Source organism: Oryctolagus cuniculus, chromosome X (assembly GCF_051225735.1).
Source record: "Oryctolagus cuniculus isolate XC-2025 breed Fujian yellow rabbit chromosome X, ASM5122573v1, whole genome shotgun sequence".
NCBI lineage: Eukaryota > Metazoa > Chordata > Mammalia > Lagomorpha > Leporidae > Oryctolagus > Oryctolagus cuniculus.
Window position 1 is genome coordinate 122,094,988 of NC_142888.1, and position 10,388 is coordinate 122,105,375.

A 10,388-nucleotide genomic window follows, 5' to 3' on the forward strand; every position below is an offset into this window, starting at 1 on the left:
AAATCAACACTTTTAAAAACTCCAAGCTAATTCTAACACAATTTTGCAAGAACTGGTGAGATATTATATACAATCTAAATAAATTTGTTTAGTGCAGCAGGTTTTTTAAAAAAGGACAAACTTCTGCCTCTCTAGCCTTATCTCGGTCATTGTCACTTGTAAATAAGTCCATTCACCCTTTCATCCATTTTAATCACTCATTGAGTAATATATTAAATATTGAAGAAATATGTATTATGTACTATGATGCACTTGGCATTGTTCCAGGCTCTGAGGCTATAAGAGTGAGCAAGATAAATTGGTTCCTACTCATACTTTCTCATCTCCTTTGTGCATCCTTAAACTATGGGGTCCTGCCATAGGTGATCATGATTTATAAAATTTGTTTGACCAATTTTTATGCCTGCTGCCCTTCTGTATGATGACAAATAGCAGTTTGATATCTCTAGTCCACTTTTTTCTCTTGATCTCCAGAGTTTTAAGCTGTCCTCCTACTTGATATTGCCACCATAATTACCCATTTGCTCCTTAAATTCACTTTGTCAAAAACTAAGTGGAAACTCTTCTGCCCTTCTCCTCTACTAATTGTTTTCCTTATTGCCACTAATGTAGAATAGGACACTATGACTTCTTGCCTAAATTATTCTGCATAATTCATTTTCTTTTTTTTGGGCGGGGGGACAGGCAGAGTGGACAGTGAGAGAGAGAGAAAGGTCTTCCTTTGCCATTGGTTCACTCTCCATTGGCCGCCGCGGTCGGCGCACTGTGGCTGTTGCACCGCGCTGATCCGATGGCAGGAGCCAGGTGCTTCTCCTGGTCTCCCATGCGGGCGCAGGGCCCAAGCATTTGGGCCATCCTCCACTGCACTCCCTGGCCACAGCAGAGAGCTGGCCTGGAAGAGAGGCAACCGGGACAGAATCCAGCACCCCGACCGGGACTAGAACCCGTTGTGCAGTGCCACAGGTGGAGGATTAGCCTATTGAGCAGTGGAGCCGGCCTGCATAATTCATTTTATTATTTTTAGTTACAAAAGACATCCTTATTTCTTGTTACATTAAGCAAAATATGTTTATAAGGAAGTTAATGGCTTCTCCTTTGCCTCTTCTATTTCCATCCTCTGAAATAATCTATGTTAATAGGCTCCAGCCTTCTAAGTAGTCTACCTAACTTCAGAATTGCCCAATCCCCACCCATTCTAGGTCCCAAAGCCTCATAATAATCTCTTTGGTGCTGCAAATAAATCACTTGCTCTTGGGTTTAGCTGCAGAATAGAAGTGTGAAAATTGCAATAACGGGGATCATTTTTACAGTGATACTTTCTCTGTAATGTAGTATAGGATCTCAACATGATGATGATTGATAACAATTGACTTCTTATATCAGTGTGCCAAAAAGGCTGATATCTTCTCAATAGCAGAAAATTGACCATATATAAAGACCTAATCTCCATTAGGATCCTTGGAAATATAAAAGTAGAAAGAGATAAATTAATTGGACTTAGGTATACCAGTCTATGTTAAACGTTTTAGAAGACTTTTTTTTTTTTCATGATCACACAGGTGATAAGGAGTGGTGTTGCTGCCATTTTCCAAATGAGGAAGCTGAGGATCACAAAGATAAAAGCCTGTATCCTATTCAACAAATAACTCAGCATAAATATGGTTTGAAGTCAGTTTTGCATGGATGTAGGGCTATATATGTGACTATTATGATCTGAATGTGTCCTCCAAAAGTTCAGGTCATGGAAACCTAGTACCAGCAGTCACATGTTGATGCTGTTTGGAGATGGAGACTTTGAGAGGTAATTAAGATTAGATGAAGTCATGAGAGTGAAGCCCTTTGGGAGGGTATTAGTGGAATTATAGGAAGATAAAGAGAGACCCAAACTAACATTCTTGTTCTGTAAGCATGTGTTGCTATATTCCATGTTATTATGAAGCAAGAAGACCCTCACCACATGTTAAGCAAATGCTAGCACCAAACTCGGATTTCCAAGGCTCTAGTCTACAACCATGAGCCAAATATACCACTATGCTTTATAAATTATCCAGTCTCTGGAATTCATTTATACCAACAGGAAAGAAACTAAGACTTATACCTTAATGCAACTCTACTGAAAATAATTCTGTAGTTTTACAAATTGATTTCATACCACAGAGGCATAAGGTAGAACCTATGTCTGTGTGAGATGAAGGTCTTTGCTTCATCAACAATAATAGTCACAGTGTAGATCCGCAATGAAGCACATTAGACTGTTTATCCTGAGTCATTCAATTATCTAACAGATAAACATCTCTTCCTGTTATAAGATTGCTCATCCCCTTTATTGAAGACTTTCATTGATTATCTTCATTTCCTTTTGGAATTTGGGATTGTAATCATATCTCAGCTTTTTCCTGGTTTATCTGGTTAGCTAATGCCAACCCTGACATAATTTCCTCCTTTCCACTGTTTTTTTTTTTTTAATTGCTGTTGGTATAGTCACTGTCTTCTTTCTATCTTCACATGCACATTATGTTCTGAAATTGCAATATTTTCAATTATTCTGATTTAAGGACAAATGCCAAGCCAGCTCTTACTATTCTTTGAAGTAGGGAGATTTTCTGTAGCAAACCTGTGCACATAAATTTATTTTATCAAAGCATCAGATGTTCGCAGATTAAAGCTAAGTATCCAACAACATGAAGTTCTAAAGCAACCTAGTTTTTTTTTTAAATTGTGATATAAATATGCAATAACCACTAAGCTACAGACGACTAAATAAATACATGTACTATTTTGTTGGATACTGCATATGTGACAATGTGTTGATTTCAATACATACTTAACTGAGCTCATGTATGTTCAATGTATTGTGGTAGATTTTGGAAGACATAGACACAGAGAAATATAACATAATACAACAAGGTAGGAATGGGAAAAATTGTGCTGTAAGTACAGATTCAGTGGAAGGGGCACTGCTTTTGGTTACTGATGTCATCAAGGGTTTCATGTATGTGTCAGCACCTAAACCTGTTCCAAATAGGTGCACATGCACTTAATAGAGAGAAATGAGAAAGAAAACATTGCAAGCAGAATCATCTAGTTAAATATATGGAGGTGGCAAAGGGAGTGTCACCTTTGGGACATGATGGGTAATTTAGGCTTAACTGGGGCCCAAAATATATATGTGCATAGGAAAAGAAACTGCACAGAGAAGTGTTATAGGCAGTTTTAAAAATCCTATATCCAGGAGTTAGAACTGCAAGGTTTTGTATTTTAAAAAATGCAGAGCAAAGAAGTATGATTAAAACTTCATTAAAAAAATAAATCTGGAGTGGCAAATGAATTAGAATGACAAGGATGGATGGCAATTACATAAGTTCAGACAAGAATCCATTTATTCAAGTAAGAATAATGTTCACCTGGATTCTTATAATAGCACCTAATATGTCCCCAACATAAAAGCCAGACTGTCCTGTTCAAATGTTTATCTGATGACCCTATTCTCATCCTTAAAGCCCTTTAATTGTTTCTTATTGCCCCTTGCATGAGAATTCATGATGGAGCCTTTAAGTTCCTATATTATTTAACCCTGAGCTAGCTTTCCCAACACAACCTCATGTCACTAGGGTTCAGCTAAAGATCTTCTTTTGCTACTCAACAGACTGAACACTTCCCTCCTCAGGATGTTTGTACATATTGTTTATTTTGTTTGCCATGCTTCTGTTCATTCGTTCCTTGGCTTGACGCCTCTCCTCCTTCAGGCTTCTGAGATCCCTACCTAAAGGAGGAATCTCTCTATTACTCTCTGTCTCATCCTTTTTCTTGTTTATATCATATGGCTTAATTATACAACATAGTTTTTGTTTATTTATTGCTTTTACTTGATCTTTCTCACCTGCTATATCTTAAGTGACATGAAGACAGTGCCCTGTCTGTTTTACTAATTTCGTAGTTCCCGTGGCTAGCACAGAGTAGGTGTTCAATAAACTTTAATTAAATAAATGTTGAATCATCTGAAATTGTATGGCAGACACTGTGATAGGTATTGAAGCACTGAGTAAGACAGCATTCTTGTTGTCTAATAGCACTACACAAGAGAGTCCAACATGGAAATACATTATTGCAATGAAGGCAAGAGTAGCGTTAAGAAGAGCAGTTAAGAGACACCTCTAATTATTCAAGTAAGGCATAATGAGCATCTATAAAACCTTTACATAGAAAATCTGTAGCACTCTTGGGGACAAGAGAAATCATGGAGTCTATGATTTCAACTGATTGCGAGGATGAAAGTAAGTGATAACAATGCAAAAGGAAAAGAACAGGGCCATCGGCAAACAGTTTAGGAGCGAAACTGTAAAGATGTTATTGATTGGACATAAGGTTTTAAGGAATAGACAGAAATCAGATGATGAATGGTCTTTTAAGGCTGAGTGATTGCAAGGATGGTATTATCATTACTCAAAGTAAAAATACTAGGGGAAAGAAGGAAAGTGACAAAAAAAGAGATAGCTATTCTTAATGGTCACAATCTTCTCCTCACATTTAAAGCCTGTATTATATAGTGCACAAGAAGTACAATTTTTAGCTTTTTTCAAAATAAAAAATTTTGAAGTTTTAACTTGGGAATAGCAATCTTTCAAGTAAGTTTTTTTTTTTTTGACAGGCAGAATGGACAGTTTTATCAACAGTGTCATAAGGCTAGCAGGACTACAAGTAACAAACTCTGAGCTAGAAGCAGCAGTCTCAGCCCACCCATTATTATGTCCACCATACCAAGAAATTGGTAAATATATTTAAAAGAAAGAGATTTCATATAGAGAGACATATACTTTTTTAAAAAAAGATTTATTTTATTTATTTGAAAGACAGAGTTACAGAGAGAGGCAGAAACACAGAGAGAGGTCTTCCATGCGTTGGGTCACTCTCCAGATGGTGGCAATGGCTAGAGCTGCGCCAATCCAAAGCCAGGAGCCAGGAACCTCTTCTGGGTCTCTCACGCAGGTGCAGGGGCCCAAGGACTTGGGCCATCTTCGACTGCTATCCCAGGCCATAGCAGAGCGCTGGATCGGAAGAGGAGCAGCCGAGACTAGAACTGGCGCTTATATGGGATGCGGACTCTTCAGGCCAGGGCTTTAACCAGCTGCGTCACAGCATTGGCTCCGAGACATATACTTGAAGAAAGCCATGATTGTGGAAAGTGATTGTATCCAAAGAAGAAAGGTACAGAATTTTGGCATGCTTTGGGTATAGGAAGCACTCATTGAAGTTTAGAAAAATGAATTTGCAGGATACGTATGATTATAAATGATAAGGTATCCTTCCAAACACAAAATGAAAATTTTGAATATTATTTTAAAGGAAATAGAAACCAACATGATGCAAAAGTTAGCTTGACGTTTCTGCAAACATCATTGTAAGCCAACTTTTCCACCTTCTGAACCTTCCTGCTGGCCATGATTTATGTCCATGAGTGGTGTTCATGTACACATGGCCAATTTTCTATGGCCACTTGGAAAAAATTGGCATTAGAATATGGTATACTTAGTGGCTGCCCAGAACTTAATTAAAATTCCCAACTGACTAAGCTTACTTCAAATGGTGCCGTAAGCAAACTTACTAAAGATCTTCTGCAGCAAAATATGATATTAATCCAGAGTCCAGCCACTATCAATCTTATTTGAGCACTCCAACACCATAATTCATACTGAAGCTGTCTCCACTCTTGCAAGTGTTTTCCAAACAAAATTTATGCTTAGGTAAATCAGCAATTCATTTTGAACAGCCTTAACAGATCAAATACTTTTGTATTGGTGGAAAATGATTTTCCAAAGAGTCACTGAGGCAAAACAAAGAACTTCTTTGAGTAAATCAGACATGATTCAAACGTATACCCAAAATTTTCAAGAACTATTTACTTGAGACGCTTCCCCATGTAACTAATAATATCATGACGAATATTATTTAGTTTAACAGCACAATAGGGGTGTAATGTGTTTTAGTAGCAAGAAAGTGGATTTTTGAAGCAGATAGACCTAGACTCAAATATCAGTTCTATTTATTTACTCTGTAATGTTGGATAAGTATTGCTAACTTTTTGTGCCTCTGTTTCGTGTGTTTTCAAAAAGGGTTATGACAGTCTTGGCACATAATTGTAGCAAGAATCAAATGAAGAAAGATAAAATCGTTAGAATACTGCCTGACATAAAGTACACAGTAAGCATATTTTAAGTTTTTTTTTTTTTCTGGAAACAAATAGTCATACAGATGTTGAAATATGCCCATATTTCTTTATAATCCTTGCATTTTCTTGTACAAATGGAACTGTAGATTAAAGCCATGGGAAAAATGAAGAAGCTTTTATTTGTTTATTCAAACTCAAGTTAATTTATCCTAGTATCCCTAATTCACTTTGTTATGGTTTCTCATATTATCTAGGATAGAATTCAGTTTCCTTCCTTTAGAATGTCTTCCCCATATTGTGAGAAATCAGTTATTAACTCATTTCATCTCAAAAATATTTTAATATGATCTGTCTGAACGTACATACTCAACTCTTTGATGATGGAACAAGTGTCTAACAGACTTATTTCCCAATATGCTAGGTTAATAGCAGTTGGTCATAAAAGTGGTTTATTGGGGCTGTAGTGGAGGGGGCAGTAGTGTAGTTTCATGAAGAAAATACCTAATTTCTAGCTGCATGCACTTTACTGTATTTGTTTTATTACAATAGACAAGTCACTTAATCTTGAATAGTTTTCTTGTCTATAAAAGAGGTTAAAATATCCATTATGTGAGTGTCAATTTAGAGATTATATGAATCATACTATACACATTAAATCATGCAGTGGGATCTACCCATTGTATTTTCGATGATATATAGACACATACTGGTCTATGATTCATGTAACTGGGTATATTTATATATTTTAAAAATACTGAACATGCTCAAGCTGACTTACCTCAAACGGTAGAGTTAGAAACATACCAGGGGATTCCAATTCAATCCCATCAAGGTGGCATGTACCAATGCCATCTCACTAGTCCCAGTGATCAATTTCTGTTCATAATTGATCATAATGATAGGACTAAGAACCAAAGGGATCACATAAACAAGAATAGTGTCTGCAAATACTAGCTGATAGAATAAAAAAGGGAGAGAATGATCCATCAAGGGAAGTGAGATACACAGCAGACCCATAGAATGGCAGATGTCCTAAACAGCACTCTGGCCTCAGAATCAGCCCTTAAGGCATGCGGTTCCAGCTGAAAAGCCCATGAGAGTATTTCAGGCATGGAAAGCCAAGACACTTTGGGGAAAATAAAAACCTAAATGAAAATCTCCACGAGTGAGATCCCAGTGGAAAGAACGGGTCCTCAAAGAAGGAGGTACCTTTCTATGAAGGGAGGAGAGAATTTCCACTTTGACCATGGCCTTATCTAAATATGATCAGAGTCGGTGAACTCAGAGGGTTTCCATAGCCTTGGCAGCTCATGACAAGAGCCTAGGGTGATTACTGATGCCATAAACAAGAGTGTCAATTTGTTAAGTCAACAACAGGAGTCACTGCGCACTTACTCCTCATGTAGGATCTCTGTCCTTAGTGTGCTGTACATTGTGATTTAATGCTATAACTAGTACTCAAACAGTATTTTCCACTTTATGTTTTTGCGTGGGAGCAAACTGTTGAAATCTTTACTTAATGTATGCTAAACTGATCTTCTGTATATAAAGAGAATCAAAATGAATCTTGATGTGAATGGAAGGGGAGAGGGAGTGGGAAAGGGGAGGGTTGCGGATGGGAGGGACGTTATGGGGGGGGCGGAAGCCATTGTAATCCATAAACTGTACTTTGGAAATTTATCTTCATTAAATAAAAGTTTAAAAAAAAAACATAAAAATACTGAAAAATCAAATGATTTTCAATAGATATATTTTTCAGATTTTATTATTCCCAAACTTTTTTTTATTCTTATGAGGTGATTGTTTAGCAGTGTCCATCAGCAGAAAATGAAAACAGAACCATATTGAAATTATAGCAGCACTACTAATCCCATTGTAGTTGGTCCCTCAATATTATTTTTATTATTATTTTCAATTCGGGCCACAGTTGACTGAAACATTTAATCAAATGTTTATTCAATTCAATCATTAAAATGCAGCAACTGGTTTGAGTTTTTGCTTCTGTTTTAATCTGTTGACTGTATTCTGTTTGTTGATTAATTTGCCCTTTCTATATTTATTATTTCTACTATAAGTTTTCAATTTGATTTTTTAAATTCAATTTGCTATGAATCTAAGAGCAAAATAATCAAATGAATAATAAAGGAAATGACTAAAAATAAATGTTATATATATTTAAGATTTATTTATTTATTCAAAAAGCGGAGTTAGAGGCAGAGGCAGAGGCAGAGAGAGAGAGAGAGAGAGAGAGAAAGTCTTTCATCTACTAGTTCCCTTTCCAAGTGGCCAGATCCAAAGTCAGGAGCCAGGAGCTTATTCCAGGTCTCCCATGTGGGTGCAGGAGGCCAAGGACTTGGGCCATATTCTGCTGCTTTCCCAGGCCATAACAGAGAGCTGGATCAGAAGTGAAGCAGTCAGGACTTGAGCTGGTGCCCATATGGGATGTCAGCATTACAGGCTGTGGCCTTACATTCTAAGCCATAGCGCCAGCCCCAGTGTTTTATATATAAAACATATACATTATTTTTATTAATATAAAGAGAACAGATTTCATGTATTTCATAAGTACAGGTTTAAGATGATAAGCGTATTTCCCTTTCTACCCCTCTTCCTTCCTCAATCATCCTCCTCCCTTGTTTTTATATTTCTCAAAGACATAATTTCAGTCCCCTGTACAATCACAGGCTTAATTCACCACTAACCATAATATTCAACAAGTAAAAAGTAGGAAAACCACAGTTCCACAGGAGTACAAACAAGGGCTAAAAACAATAGTCATGTCACAGATGTCCATTTTGTTCCATGTTTTTATTCTTTAATTTCAGTATATTTCCAAATTGTACTTCAATAATTTGGTATTCTTGTAAAATATTTTACTGTATTTATCTTTTATTTTTCATGGTTTCTCAGTTGTTTACATCACTAAATCAATACTACAGATAAAAAAAGGATTTGTGAAAATAGTCACATTACAATTTTTGGTTCACTTTTGATTTTATAAAAAGATACAATCAATTGAATTGAAAGACACTATAAATTCCCAAAGTATTCGAAAATATACCAAATTCTGCACTTAAACATATAAGATGATATAGTCAATAAATATTTTTATATGTATTACCTAATATTTATGTCAAATCTTTATGAGATAAGAAGGGTGAGAATTATTCATTAATCAAATGAAGAAACATGCTTAAAAGTGATGTGACTTGCTCAAGGCCATATGTCATGCAGAGCTGAAATTAGAAACTCAACTCTTAACTGTTGCTGCTGGTTTATCAAAACACTTTTTATTTTAATAATTATGATTAACTAATTTCTTATGAAAATTCCTGCACAGATATGCCCATTAAATTATCAATAAAATACTCTTTATTAAAATCAAAATAAAGGAATACTACTTTTAAAATCTGTTGTCTAACATGGATTTTATTCATGTTAAATGGAATCCTGGAAAATCAGATCATTCAACAACTCTTATTAAGTATGTTCCATATACTGAAAACAATTTTTTGCACAAGTATACAATTGTGAGCAACAGAGAAGTCTCCTGCTTTCACAAAGCCTGCATTATAGTGGTGTGACAAAAAAGTCAATAAGCAAATGCATATTAGAATATTAGACATGTTCTTATCTTTATTTTTCAGAAAAATATATAATGTTTTTAAATCATTTGTCATCCCAAATACATTATTGCAAACTCTAAAGAAAAATAAAGCAGGTTGAACACTGACATAGTAGCTGCTAAATAAGAAACACCTTGCTGAGGGATTTCATCCAAAAACTGTACAAAATTTGAGTAATAGGGAAGAACATTCTACACTGAGAAAATTGCAGGTACAAAGGTCATCAGGTAAGAGTGTACTTCATTTGAATCCTAGAAACAAAAATGGCTGTCAGTGAGACTTCAGCAGAGGGAACAGGGATGAAAAACCTAAGAGAAGAGATTAAATGGATTGGCATACATTTGATTACGTAACTTAAAATTTTATTCTCACTGCAACAGGAAGCCATTAATGGACAGCAAAATCTGACTTCCATTTTATAAAGGCGACTCAGGTTAAGCAAAGAAATCAACATTAAGGAACAGAAGCAAAGAGGCCAGTTATAGAGCTACTGTAGTAGTTCAAGTGAGACATGGTTTGGACTATGCTGGTAGATGCTGATGCAAGTGAAGAGAAGTAGACATATCTGAAATAGATGTGACAGTGCAAGGACTGAG